Source organism: Salvia miltiorrhiza, chromosome 2 (assembly GCF_028751815.1).
Source record: "Salvia miltiorrhiza cultivar Shanhuang (shh) chromosome 2, IMPLAD_Smil_shh, whole genome shotgun sequence".
Lineage (NCBI taxonomy): Eukaryota > Viridiplantae > Streptophyta > Magnoliopsida > Lamiales > Lamiaceae > Salvia > Salvia miltiorrhiza.
In genome coordinates, this window is record NC_080388.1 from 27,594,042 (window position 1) to 27,603,487 (window position 9,446).

The following is a 9,446-nucleotide window of genomic DNA, read 5'->3' on the forward strand; positions in this document are numbered from 1 at the left end:
GTTCCGAGGCGTGGAGCATCATTGAGAGTATGGCTGCTACAAGTTTTCAATGGCCATCAGAGAGAGTACAATTGAAAAGGGTGGCAGCTGCTTCCAGCTCTGATCCTATGGCAGTGATGGTTACACAGCAAGCAGCGATTGCTACGCAGCTGGCAGAGCTGACTACTAAGATTAATGCGTTGACCATTGGAAATCAGGAGCAAGCTGTGAGAGATCCCATATGCATAGAAGATGTAAATTTTGTCAATGGCCAAAACTATGAAAATTTTCAGAAGGTACAGCCAGGAATGTACAACAGAGGGCAGCAGTTTCAGCAGCAGTATCAGCCAGGAGGGCGCCCACACCCAAATCTAGCCTATAACAATCCCAACAATGCTTTGCAACCTCCACCGGGATTTTCTTTGTCTAGCGGAGGAGTTATAAATGAGCCAAAGAAGGTATCAATGGAGGATATGATGCAGCAGATGTTAATGAAGATGACTGGGATGGAGACAACTGTTAGTTCAAGGATGACCAATTTGGAGTCTCAAGTGGGTCATATTGGAAATAATTTTTCAGCACTCTCCAAGCAAGTGCAGATGTTGGAGACTCAAGTCGGTCAGATGGCCAACCAAGCAGCTGCGCAGAACAAGCCAGGCCAATTTCCTAGCAACACTCAGTTCAATCCGAAGAGCCAATATCAACAACCTCAGCAAAATCAGCAATGTCATTCCATCCGGGTGGTTGATAATTCAGTTGAGGATGAAGAGCAGCGGAATCATCCAAAGCAGCGGGATCATCCAGAGCTGCAGAATGACAAGGGAAAAGGCAAAGTAGTGGAGGAAGACGATGATGATTTGGAGGAGCTTGCAGCGAAACAGACGCGTCCCCCTAAGAAGGATTCGAGCTCTTCTGCTGTTAAGGAGCCTGTTCCTACCCCTTCGTTCCCTAGACCGGAGTACAAGCCTGTAGCGCCCTTCCCGAATAGCCTGGCAAAGCCGAAGATGGATGAGAAGTTTTTGGAGACATTTAAGAAGTTGGCTGTGAATATTCCTTCCGTGGAGATCTTGAGAAACAAGCCAAATGAGGTACAAATTGTGAAGGCTGTGATGGAAAAGAAGAAAGCATTCAATGAATTTGAGGAGGTGCTCGCAGTGAAGGAGTATCAGTTGGCTCCAAAGAGAGAAGATCCAGGCAGCTTCAATATTCCTGTGAAGATTGGAAAGTCACTGTTTGAGAAAGTCATGTGTGACACCGGAGCAAGCATAAATGTCATGCCTCTCAAAGTGTATAGGAAGTTGCAACTGGGGGATTTGAAGCCAACTAACAAGACAATTCAGCTTATTGATAAGTCTTGCTCTAAACCTCTAGGAGTAGCGGAAGATGTGCTTGTGAAAGTGAGTGATTTTTTCTTCCCAGTCGACTTTGTAGTGTTGGATATTCCGGAGGATCCAAAGATGCCTATGTTGTTAGGAAGACCTTTCCTTGCCACATGTGGAGCAAAGCTAGATATGCAAAGGGGGACGATGACATTGGGAGCCTATGGGGAAACTGTGATTTTCAAGAAACCTCCACCAAAGGAAGTTCCCCAGAATGAAGTGATAAATTTGGCTGACAGTTTTCTAGAAAATTCGGAGGATGAAGAGGTTGAGAAGAATGAGCTGCCCAAGTATGAAGCCAAGAAAAAACGCCAAAACCAAAAGAAGTTCTGACTTTTGAGATGTGTTTGTTTTTGGAGCATGATGGGGGGTCTTTGAAAACCCATACCCCAAAAGAAAGAAAGTGAAATTCCGAATTTTTCGGAACAAGAATGAGAAGGGGGCAATGCTTGTGGAGGATGTTCGAGCCAAGAGAAGTGTTTTGGTGGAGATGGCACCCAAGAGTAGAAAAGCTTTCCAATGGTTAGAGTGTTGTTTCCGACCTCCATGAGTTTTTGAGGTATCGTCGAGCTCTAGACGTTAAATTAAGCACTTGTTGGGAGGTAACCCAACCGTTTTCTTTGTTTTGTTTTCCTTTCGTTTTGTTTCTTTTTGTTTTGTTGTTTTTTTGGGAGTTTAGTGCAGTGTTGAGCTTGGAAGATGAGGGAACTCGCGCTTTGTTCATACCACCACCATGGAGCATGTTTTTCTGTGAGTAGTGACACACATATCATCATCCCTCCAAACTTATTTTCGAACTTATGTTCTGTAATAAGTTTGGGGGAGGGGGGTGAGAGTAGATATGTGTATCACTTTTATCTTTTTGTTAGCTTTATTGTTTTATCTGCTTGGTTGGTGGTGTGTGATTGTTTTTGAGATGTTATTACTCCATTAGATTTCTGGTGAGATGCCAATGATGATTTCTGTGAAAAAAAATTTGGAATTTGATTTTTGACATTGAGCATAATTGAACTAATTTGCATAATTCTAGTGATTTTGACCTTGACTTTTAGACGTTGAATAAACCTGTGAGATTTTGAGCCATAACTGTTTATCATACACAGTTTATTCTTTGTTGTGAGTTTTGTCATGCATGTGGTGATCTTCTAGAACTTGCCATGGTTTCTGTGTCGAGGTTGCTGTTGTGCCCAGGATTAGGAGATGATTTTAGGCCATCTTTTGTTAGCCACATTATTTTCCCAAACACTGTCCTTGAAAAAATTATCCTTTGTTATCCACTTTGAGCCTATTTAGCTTTTATTCTTTAGCCGGATGATAGGGGGTGATGAAGTATATGGGGATCTTTGTGGTGAATATTCATAGTGGGTTGTGAAAAAGAAGGGATGATTTTGTGTACTATTTACTCTTATAAGCTCTAGAAAAGTTGTGAAAGAAAAGAAAAAAAAAAAAAAAGAAAAAAAAAAAAAAAAAAAAGAGAAAAGAAAAAGAAAAAAATGTGAAGTCGAGAGTATATTGAGATATTTGTTTGAAAGTCGACTTTGTGTGTTGGAAAGAAGTTGAGAGCATAAAAGAGTGTTTAGTTCTGTTTTGTGATGACTAAATCCCTTGAGTTGTGTTGATTATGGTGATATAGTTGGGTGGAAGATGGAATTTATTCCATGCTTGATTAGTGAAGCTATAAGGTTGATGTTCTTGATCTATTTGAGTCACTTAGCCTATATTTCCCTACCTTAACCAATGTCCCTACATTATAACCCAAAAATAAAGACCATTTGATCTTAGTCTTGGCACATTTTTAGCGATGGAGATTGTAGACGATTGGCAAGCCTATGGTAAGTGATCTGCATTGCATTGAATTCGATGAGAGTATACACGTCCCATTCTACACATTGAGAGTTGAGTGATACATTACATATGAGATTCAATTGTTTGAAATTCAAGGTTGATTTTGCTTTAAGTTGTGTTTAATTGGTGAACTTTGTGTTTACTTGTTGAGATTTGAGAATTCTAACTTTCTATTTTTTTTCTGAGGCCTCTGTGATCCAATTTTTACCCATTCGTGTTATTGATTTTATTTTCCCATTATTCGAGGACGAACAATGGCTTAAGTTTGGGGGAGTTGATAATACTCATGTTTCCATGGTTTTTAGTGTTCATATGATGTTATTTTATAGGAAATTGAGTGTTGGATGATTGTTTTATGCTTAATTTGCTTTATCTTTTGAAACATGATTCTTACTCGAACTTTGAAGGAAATTTCAGGTTTATTGAGTTCGAATTTGGAAACTTTATCTGAAATACAAGTTGTAGATCGTCTCGATAGAGTTTGTGAGCGCAAACGGATTGCAAATCCGAGTTCGGACGAGAAGTTATGACCAAACAAAAATCGCGCGCAGCAGCAGAAGCCGGCGATCAACCGGCGACCCAGCCGGCGACCGCCGCTGATGAAGGAATTTAAGGCACAGCCGGCGACCCAGCCGGCGCCCGCCGCCAGCCCGCCGAAATCGGCGTGGCTGGCGATCAGGCGGCGCCCGCCGGGCGCCCCCGCGTGAAGACCATTTTTTGTGAAGAACCGGCGACCGCCGGGTGCCCGCCGGGGGGTCGCCGCCAGTCCGCTATTTTGCGTTTTTATGCGTTTTTCAAAGTCTTTTTGAGCTCAAACTCTGTAGTTTTACCCTGGTACTATAAATAGGTCTTCTTTTGACCTATTTTGGGTTCCTTTTTCAGTTCCCATTTTATTTTTCAGTTTCATAGCTTTAGATTATTATTGCTTTCCAGTTTTTACAGCTTGGATTGGATTTCCACAAGATTGAAGATTCAAGCCGCTACAATTGTTTTATTCAGAGTTTTATTTAATTCAGTTTTTCCAATTGCTTTCTTTTTAATTATGTTTATGTTTTATTTTAGCATGTCTGGCTAGTTTCTTTTAGCTGATTCTAGGGTTTGTAAATAGTTGATTGAATTTATGTGATTTATTTGTTAATACTTTTGTGCCTTCCAGTTTATGATTCATAATTCCTGGTGCTTAATTTCTTGTGAATTATTTGGCCAATAGTTTGCATGTTTAGCTATTCGGTTTGAGACCTAGCGGAGATAACTGTTTAGCGGATTCAGGAATGTATGATATGATTTTAACCTTGAGACCTAGCGGAGATAGGTGGATCATAGGGAGCTATTCTTAGGAGCTATTGGGAGTTAGTAGATTTTCTTGAGACCTAACGGAGATAGATATTTACTAATCTACGATCGTTGCTGCTCTAGCGAGAGTAATTGATTAATTAAGTGATCTCTCATCATAGCTGGATTAAACTGGTACATAGGATTGATAGATTAATTGCATAGATTTAGTTAATGAATTTACTACCCTAGGATCAGTTGTCTTTATTATTTAATATTTTCTACGTGTTTAGATTTATTGCTATTTGCGCTTTAGTTTAAGTTAATTAAATCTTCTTCATAATCGTTTACCTGCATACTGTTATAGTCTGTTTAGGAGATAGCTAGAGTGATTTCAGTTTTTCAGTCCCTGTGGATACGATACTCGATTACTTGTTGCTTGCTACAATTACCTGTGTTAGTTGCAGTCATTTTTGTTGCTAATAAAATAGTGATCAACTTTTTGGCGCCGTTGCCGGGGACTGATTAGAAGTTTCTTTAATATCTTCGATAGGACTTAGTAGTACTTCAGGCTTTTTTTTTATTTTTTATTTTTTTTCTAATTCTCTTTTTTTTTTCAGGCACTGGATACGATGGCTACTGATGAACAAATTCGTGCTCTACAGGAGCAGCTGCAACAGCTGTTGGACGCTCAAGCTGCTAAAGAAGCTCAGAATCAGCCTTCGATTGCAGAGATGTTCGTTCCTCAGTATATTTACCAGGAACCTCCACGAGTCAATGTCAATAATTTTGAGCTGAAGACTGGTTTGATCACGATGGTCCAGCAGAACCAGTATGGAGGACACGCCATAGAGGATCCTAATGCGCATCTGGCGCAATTTCTGGAGCTTTGCAGCACTGTAAAGATGAATGGAGTATCTGATGATATTATCCGTCTTCGTCTTTTCCCTTTCTCACTGCGGGATAAAGCGAAGTCATGGTATCATACATTGAATTTGAGTGCAACTACTACGTGGGAAGATGTAGCTCAAGCTTTCCTATGCAAGTTCCATCCTCCTGGCCTGACCCTGAAATTAAAGATGGACATCGTGCAGTTTCAGCAGTATGAGGGGGAAAAGCTGGCGGATACTTGGGAGCGATATCAGGAAAAGCTCAGAAAGTGTCCGAGCCATGGATTTGATGAAAGCACACTTGTGATCATGTTCTACAATGCCTGTGGGGAGAGAACACGGATGCATATGGATACAGCTGCAGGTGGTTCTCTGCTTCAGAAATGCAGTTCCGAGGCGTGGAGCATCATTGAGAGTATGGCTGCTACAAGTTTTCAATGGCCATCAGAGAGAGTACAATTGAAAAGGGTGGCAGCTGCTTCCAGCTCTGATCCTATGGCAGTGATGGTTACACAGCAAGCAGCGATTGCTACGCAGCTGGCAGAGCTGACTACTAAGATTAATGCGTTGACCATTGGAAATCAGGAGCAAGCTGTGAGAGATCCCATATGCATAGAAGATGTAAATTTTGTCAATGGCCAAAACTATGAAAATTTTCAGAAGGTACAGCCAGGAATGTACAACAGAGGGCAGCAGTTTCAGCAGCAGTATCAGCCAGGAGGGCGCCCACACCCAAATCTAGCCTATAACAATCCCAACAATGCTTTGCAACCTCCACCGGGATTTTCTTTGTCTAGCGGAGGAGTTATAAATGAGCCAAAGAAGGTATCAATGGAGGATATGATGCAGCAGATGTTAATGAAGATGACTGGGATGGAGACAACTGTTAGTTCAAGGATGACCAATTTGGAGTCTCAAGTGGGTCATATTGGAAATAATTTTTCAGCACTCTCCAAGCAAGTGCAGATGTTGGAGACTCAAGTCGGTCAGATGGCCAACCAAGCAGCTGCGCAGAACAAGCCAGGCCAATTTCCTAGCAACACTCAGTTCAATCCGAAGAGCCAATATCAACAACCTCAGCAAAATCAGCAATGTCATTCCATCCGGGTGGTTGATAATTCAGTTGAGGATGAAGAGCAGCGGAATCATCCAAAGCAGCGGGATCATCCAGAGCTGCAGAATGACAAGGGAAAAGGCAAAGTAGTGGAGGAAGACGATGATGATTTGGAGGAGCTTGCAGCGAAACAGACGCGTCCCCCTAAGAAGGATTCGAGCTCTTCTGCTGTTAAGGAGCCTGTTCCTACCCCTTCGTTCCCTAGACCGGAGTACAAGCCTGTACGCCCTTCCCGAATAGCCTGGCAAAGCCGAAGATGGATGAGAAGTTTTTGGAGACATTTAAGAAGTTGGCTGTGAATATTCCTTCCGTGGAGATCTTGAGAAACAAGCCAAATGAGGTACAAATTGTGAAGGCTGTGATGGAAAAGAAGAAAGCATTCAATGAATTTGAGGAGGTGCTCGCAGTGAAGGAGTATCAGTTGGCTCCAAAGAGAAGATCCAGGCAGCTTCAATATTCCTGTGAAGATTGGAAAGTCACTGTTTGAGAAAGTCATGTGTGACACCGGAGCAAGCATAAATGTCATGCCTCTCAAAGTGTATAGGAAGTTGCAACTGGGGGATTTGAAGCCAACTAACAAGACAATTCAGCTTATTGATAAGTCTTGCTCTAAACCTCTAGGAGTAGCGGAAGATGTGCTTGTGAAAGTGAGTGATTTTTTCTTCCCAGTCGACTTTGTAGTGTTGGATATTCCGGAGGATCCAAAGATGCCTATGTTGTTAGGAAGACCTTTCCTTGCCACATGTGGAGCAAAGCTAGATATGCAAAGGGGGACGATGACATTGGGAGCCTATGGGGAAACTGTGATTTTCAAGAAACCTCCACCAAAGGAAGTTCCCCAGAATGAAGTGATAAATTTGGCTGACAGTTTTCTAGAAAATTCGGAGGATGAAGAGGTTGAGAAGAATGAGCTGCCCAAGTATGAAGCCAAGAAAAAAACGCCAAAACCAAAAGAAGTTCTGACTTTTGAGATGTGTTTGTTTTTGGAGCATGATGGGGGGTCTTTGAAAACCCATACCCCCAAGAAGAAGAAAGTGAAATTCCGAATTTTTCGGAACAAGAATGAGAAGGGGGCAATGCTTGTGGAGGATGTTCGAGCCAAGAGAAGTGTTTTGGTGGAGATGGCACCCAAGAGTAGAAAAGCTTTCCAATGGTTAGAGTGTTGTTTCCGACCTCCATGAGTTTTTGAGGTATCGTCGAGCTCTAGACGTTAAATTAAGCACTTGTTGGGAGGTAACCCAACCGTTTTTTTTTTGTTTTCCTTTCGTTTTGTTTCTTTTTGTTTTGTTGTTTTTTTGGGAGTTTAGTGCAGTGTTGAGCTTGGAAGATGAGGGAACTCGCGCTTTGTTCATACCACCACCATGGAGCATGTTTTTCTGTGAGTAGTGACACACATATCATCATCCCTCCAAACTTATTTTCGAACTTATGTTCTGTAATAAGTTTGGGGGAGGGGGGTGAGAGTAGATATGTGTATCACTTTTATCTTTTTGTTAGCTTTATTGTTTTATCCTGCTTGGTTGGTGGTGTGTGATTGTTTTTGAGATGTTATTACTCCATTAGATTTCTGGTGATGAATGATGATTTCTGTGAAAAAAATTGGAATTTGATTTTTGATGATTTGAGCATAATTGAACTAATTTGCATAATTCTAGAGGATTTTGACCTTGACTTTTGACGTTGAATAAACCTGTGAGATTTTGAGCCATAACTGTTTATCATACACAGTTTATTCTTTGTTGTGAGTTTTGTCATGCATGTGGTGATCTTCTAGAACTTGCCATGGTTTCTGTGTCGAGGTTGCTGTTGTGCCCAGGATTAGGAGATGATTTTAGGCCATCTTTTGTTAGCCACATTATTTTCCCAAACACTGTCCTTGAAAAAATTATCCTTTGTTATCCACTTTGAGCCTATTTAGCTTTTATTCTTTAGCCGGATGATAGGGGTGATGAAGTATATGGGAATCTTTGTGTGGTGAATATTCATAGTGGGTTGTGAAAAGAAGGGATGATTTTGTGTACTATTTACTCTTATAAGCTCTAGAAAAGTTGTGAAAAGAAAAAAAAAAAAGAAAAAAAAAGAAAAAAAAAGAAAAAAAAAAGAGAAAAAGAAAAGAATGTGAAGTCGAGTGTATATTGAGATATTTGTTTGAAAGTCGACTTTGTGTTGGAAAGAAGTTGAGAGCATAAAAGAGTGTTTAGTTCTGTTTTGTGATGACTAAATCCCTTGAGTTGTGTTGATTATGGTGATATAGTTGGGTGGAAGATGGAATTTATTCCATGCTTGATTTGTGAAGCTATAAGGTTGTGTTCTTGATCTATTTGAGTCACTTAGCCTATATTTCCCTACCTTAACCAATGTCCCTACATTATAACCCAAAAATAAAGACCTATTTGATCTTAGTCTTGGCACACTTTTAGCGATGGAGATTGTAGACGATTGGCAAGCCTTGGTAAGTGATCTGCATTGCATTGAATTCGATGAGAGTACACGTCCCATTCCACATTGAGAGTTGAGTGATACATATACCTTGTGAGATTCAATTGTTTGGAATGTCAAGGTTGATTTTGCTATAGGTTGTGTTTATTGGTGAATTTGTGCTTACTTGTTGGAGATTTGAGAATTCTAACTTTCTATTTTTTTCAGGCATCTGATGATCCAATTTTTACCCATTCGTGTTATTGATTTTATTTTCCCATTATTCGAGGACGAACAATGGCTTAAGTTTGGGGGAGTTGATAACACTCATGTTTCCATGGTTTTTAGTGTTCATATGATGTTATTTTATAGGAAATTGAGTGTTGGATGATTGTTTTATGCTTAATTTGCTTTATCTTTTGAAACATGATTCTTACTCGAACTTTGAAGGAAATTTCAGGTTTATTGAGTTCGAATTTGGAAACTTTATCTGAAATACAAGTTGTAGATCGTCTCGATAGGAGTTTGTGAGCGCAAACGGATTGCAAT